Genomic DNA, 6,000 nt, shown 5'->3' with positions numbered 1-6,000 from the left:
ACAATTAAATAAAGGGCATCCACATTGGCAAGGAAGAAGTTAAACTGTCCCTGTTTGCAGATGACATGATATTGTACATAAAAAACCCTGAAGAATCCACTCCAAAACTCTAAGATCTAATCTCTGAATTCAGCAAAGGTAGGATACAAAATTAATACTCAAAAATCTGTTGCCTTCCTAGCAGAAAGAGAAATCAGGAAAACAATTCCATTCACAATTGCATCAAAAAGAGTAAAAGGCCTAGGAATAAACCTAACCAACAAGTGAAAGACCTATACTCTGAAAACTATGAGACACTCATGAGAGAACTTAAAGAAGATATCAATAAATGGAAACATATCCTGTGCTCATAGATAGGAAGAATTAATATTTTTTAAATGGCCATCCTGCCTAAAGCAATCTCCAGATTCAATGTAATTCCTATCATAATACCAACAGCATTCTTCAATAAACTAGAGTAAATCATTCTGAAATTCATATGGAACCACAAAAGACCCAGAATAGCCAAAGCAATCCTGAGATGGAACAATAAAGCTGGGGGGATTATGCTCCCTGACTTCAAGCTCTACTACAAAGCCAGAGCAATCAAAACAATTTGGTGTTAGCACAGGAACAGATCCATAGACTAATGGAAAAGACTAGAGAGCCCAGATATAAATCCAACCATATATGGTCAATTAATATATGATAAAGGAGCCATGGACATACAAAGGGGAAATGACAGCCTCTTCAGCAACTGGTTCTGGCAAAACTGGACAGCTACATGCAAGAAATGAAACTGGATCACTGTCTAACCCCATACACAAAATTAAACTCAAAATGGATCAAAGACCTGAATGTAAGTCATGAAATCATCAAATTCTTAGAAGACAGCATAGGCAAAAATCTCCTGAATATAAACATGAGCAAGGCTTCCTGAATGCATCTCCTCGAGCAAGGGAAACAAAAGCAAAAATGAGCACATGGGACTACATCAAACTAAAATTTTCTGTACAGCAAAGGACACCATCAACAGAACAAAAAGGCATACTACAGTATGGGAGAATATATTTGTAAATGACATATCCTACAAGGGGTTAACATCCAAAATATATAGAGAACTCACGTACCTCAACACCCAAAAAGCAAATAACCCGATTAAAAAATGGCAGAGAATATGAAGAGACAATACTCCAAAGAAGAAATTGAGATGGCCAACAGACACATGAAAAGAGGCTCCACATCACTAATCATCCGGGAAATGCAAATTAAAACCACAATGAGATATCACCTCACACCAGTAAGGATGTCCAGCATCGAGAAGACTAAGCACTACAAGTGCTGGCAAGGATGCGGAGAAAGGGGAACCCTCCTACACTGCTGGTGGGAATATAAGGTAGTTCAACCATTGTGAAAAGCATTATGGCAGTTTTTCAAAAAACTAAAAATGGAAATACCATTTGATGCAGGAATCCCACTCCTTGGAATTTGCCCAAAGAATACAAGTTCTCAGATTCAAAAAGACATATGCACCCCTTTGTTTATTGCAGCACTAATTATAATAGCCAGGATATGGAAGCAACCTAAGTGTCCATCCATAGATGAATGGATGAGGAAGATGTGGCACATATTCACAATGGAATACTATTCAGCCATAAGAAAGAAACAAATCCTATCATTCGCAACAATATAGATGGAGCTGGAGGATATTATGCTCAGTAAAATAATCCAGGTGAAGAAAGACAAGTGCCAAATGATTTCCCTCTCATTTTTGAAGTATAGCAAGAAAGCAAAACTGAAGGAACCAAACAGCAACAGACTCACAGACTCCAAGATGAGACTAGCGGTTAGCAAAGGGGAGGGGTGAGGGCGGTTGGGTGGGGAGGGAGGGAGAAGGGGATTGAGGGGTATTCTGTTTAGCACACCTGGTGTGAGGTGTCACAGGGAAAACAGTATAGCACAGAGAAGGCAAATAGTGAATCTGCGGCATCTTACTAAGCTGATGGACAGTGACCGCAACGGGATATGGGGCAGGACTTGATAATATGGGCAAATGTAGTCACCCTATTGTTTTTTCACGTGAAACTTTCATAAGAGTGTATATCAATGATAAAAAATTTAAAATATATAAATAAATATACATTACTGCACCAGAATTAACACTTGTCCCATCAACTATCCTAACACAAATATACCATCTATATAGTAAGCACTACATATTTAATTAAATGTTAATTAATCCTTTTGTGTGTAAGTAAATTTACATATGCATATTTTTGCTAACAATGATTAAATTGAGAAATAATTTAAACAGGCATGGAGAGTACAATATGCTTTAGAAAGCCTACTGAATGAGGTTTAACTCTCTGAACCAAGCACAGTAATTCAAAATCATTTCATTGGTTTTATGTTTTTACTTTTAAATAGTATATGGATAGTAATAAGTATTTTTTTGGATGTTGATATTGGTGGTCATGGATTTTGTACTATAAAACAATTTAAAAGGGTTGACGCAACTTGTGTTCTTTTACCTTTCCTGCTTCTGGATTTATTTAGCCGTGTAAAGAGGACTTGTGATGTCTCAATCCAAAGCGGTGTTAGTAGTGAACTCTTCCTTAGCTGTTCATAACCACTTCCAGTTTTGTCAACATGAAATTTTTGGTTTAGTTACCTTGTGGAGAAAGTTTAAACACACAGTGACATTAAGACGAGAGACTTACTCCTAAAAACCACTGCCTGGAGCTCTGCCCCTTCCTCTTGCTCTGTCCCTGTTTCTGTGAATTTATAATCAAGTGCAGGTGAAGTCCTTTTTTTTTTAATATATATTTTTTTATTTTGATATCATTAATGTACAATTACTTGAACAACATTATGGTTACTAGACTCCCCCTATTATCAAGTCCCCCACACATACCCCATTACAGTCACTGTCCATCAGCATAGTAAGCTGCTATAGAATCATTACTTGTCTTCTCTATATACTGCCTTTGCCGTGTCCCCCCCAGCTACATTATGTGTACTAATCGTAATGCCCCTTTTTCCCCCTTATTCCTCCCTTCCCACCCATCCTCCCCAGTCCCTTTCCCTTTGGTAACTGTTAGTCCATTCTTGGGTTCCGTGATTCTGCTGCTGTTTTGTTCCTTCAGTTTTTGCTTTGTTGTTATACTCCGCAGATGAGTGAAATCATTTGATGCTCGTCTTACTTTTGTGAATGGGGTTAAACAATAGTCCAGTTTCATTCTCTTGCATGGAGCTGTCCAGTTTTGCCAGCACCAGTTGCTGAAGAGGCTGTCATTTCCCCATTGTATATCCATGACTCCTTTATCTTATATTGATTGAATTCAGATATTAGTTCTAGTAGTTTTGGAATGAATTCTATAGGGTTTTTTTTATGTACAATATCATGCCATTTGCATTGTTCCTTCAGTTTTTCCTTTGTTCTCATACTCCTCAGATGAGTGAAATCATTTGGTGTTTCTCTTTCTCCGCTTGGCTTATTTCACTGAGCATAATACTCTCCAGCTCCATCCATGTTGCTGCAAATGGTAGGATTTTTCCACTTCTTATGGCTGAGTAGTATTCCATTGTGTATATATACCACATCTTCTTTATCCATTCATCTACCGATGGACATTTAGGTTGCTTCCAATTCTTGGCTATTGTAAATAGTGCTGCGATAAACATAGGGGTGCATCTGTCTTTCTCAAACTTGATTGCTGCGTAATTAGGGTAGATTCCTAGGAGTGGAATTCCTGGATCAAATGGTAGGTCTGTTTTGAGCACTTTGATGAACCTCCATACTGCTTTCCACAATGGTTGAACTAATTTACATTCCCACCATCAGTGGAGGAGGGTTCCCCTTTCTCCACAGCCTCACCAACATTTGTTGTTGTTTGTCTTTTGGATGGCAGCTATCCTTACTGGTGTGAGGTGATACCTCATTGTAGTTTTAATTTGCATTTCTCTGATAATTAGCGATGTGGAGCATCTTTTCATGTGTCTGTTGGTCTTCTGTATTTCTTTTTTAGAGAACTGTCTGTTCAGTTCCTCTTCCCATTTTTTAATTGGGTTATTTGTTTTTTGTTTGTTGAGGCGTGTGAGTTCTTTATATATTCTGGACGTCAAGCCTTTATCGGATGTGTCATTTTCAAAAATATTCTCCCATACTGTAGGGTTCCTTTTTGTTCTATTGATGGTGTCTCTCGCTGTAAAGAAGTTTTTCAGCTTAATGTAGTCCCACTTGCTCATTTTTGCTGTTGTTTTCCTTGCCCGGAGAGATTTGTTCAAGAAGAGGACATTCATGTTTATGTCTAAGAGGTTTTTGCCTATGTTTTTTTCCAAGAGTTTAATGGTTTCATGACTTACATTCAGGTCTTTGATCCGTTTTGAGTTTACCTTTGTATATGGGGTTAGACAATGGTCCAGTTTCATTCTCCTACATGTAGCTGTCCAGTTTTGCCAGCACCATCTGTTGAAGAGACTGTCATTTTGCCATTGTATGTCCATGGCTCCTTTATCAAATATTAATTGACCATATGTGTTTGCATTAATTTCTGGAGTCTCTAATCTGTTCCAATGGTCTGTGGTTCTGTTCTTATGCCAGTACCAAATTGTCTTGATTACTATGGCTTTGTAGTAGAGCTTGAAGTTGGGGAGTTAGATCCCCCCCTACTTTATTCTTCTTTTTCGGGATTGCTTTGGCTATTTGGGGTCTTTGGTGTTTCCTTATGAATTTTTGAATTATTTGTTCCAATTCATTGAAGAATGTTCCTGGTAACTTGAGAGTGATTGTATCAAATCTATATATTGCTTTGGGCAGGATGGCCATTGTGACGATATTAATTCTTCCAAGCCATGAGCATGGGATGAGTTTCCATTTATTAGTGTCCCCTTTAATTTCTCTTAAGAGTGACTTGTAGTTTTCTGAGTGTAAGTCTTTCACTTCTTTGGTTAGGTTTATTCCTAGGTATTTTATTCTTTTTGATGCAATGGTGAATGGAATTGTTTTCCTGATTTCTCTTTCTATTGATTCATTGTTAGTGTATAGGAAAGCTACAGATTTCTGTGTGTTAATTTTGTATCCTGCAACTTTGCTGTATTCTGATATCAGTTCTAGTAGTTTTGGAGTGGAGTCTTTAGGGTTTTTTATGTACAGTATCATATCCTCTGCAAATAGTGACAGTTTGACTTCTTCTTTACCAATCTGGATTCCTTGTATTTCTTTGTTTTGTCTGATTGCCATGGCTAGGACCTCCAGTACTATGTTAAATAACAGTGGGGAGAGTGGGCATCCTTGTCTGGTTCCCGATCTCAGAGGAAATGCTTTCAGCTTCTCGCTGTTCAGTATAATGCTGGCTGTGGGTTTATCAAATATGGCCTTTATTATGTTTAGGTACTTGCCCTCTATTCCCATTTTGCTGAGAGTTTTTATCATGAATGGATGTTGAATTTTGTCAAATGCTTTTTCAGCATCTAAGGGGATGATCATATGGTTTTTGTCTTTCTTTTTGTGGATGTGGTGGATGATGTTGATGGATTTTCGAATGTTGTACCATCCTTGCATCCCTGGGATGAATCCCACTTGGTCATGGTGTATGATCCTTTTGATATACTGTTGAATTCTGTTTGCCAATATTTTATTGAGTATTTTTGCATATACATTCATCAGGGATATTGGTCTGTAATTTTCTTTTTTGGTGGGGTCTTTGCCTGGTTTTGGTATTAGGGTGATGTTGGCTTCATAGAATGAGTTTGGGAGTATTCCCTCTTCTTCTATTTTTTGGAACACTTTAAGGAGAATGGGTATTATGTCTTCTCTGTGTGTCTGATAAAATTCTGAGGTAAATCCGTCCGGTCCTGGGGTTTTGTTTTTGGGTAGTTTTTTGATTACCGTTTCAATTTCTTTGGTCATAATTGGTTTGTTTAACTTTTGTGTTTCTTCCTTGGTCAGTCTTGGGAGGTTGCATTTATCTAGGAAGTTGTCCATTTCTTCTAGGTTTTCCAGCTTGTTGGCATATAGGT

The sequence above is a fragment of the Manis javanica genome, chromosome X, assembly GCF_040802235.1.
Source record: "Manis javanica isolate MJ-LG chromosome X, MJ_LKY, whole genome shotgun sequence".
NCBI lineage: Eukaryota > Metazoa > Chordata > Mammalia > Pholidota > Manidae > Manis > Manis javanica.
Note: the sequence above shows the minus strand (reverse complement) of the source record.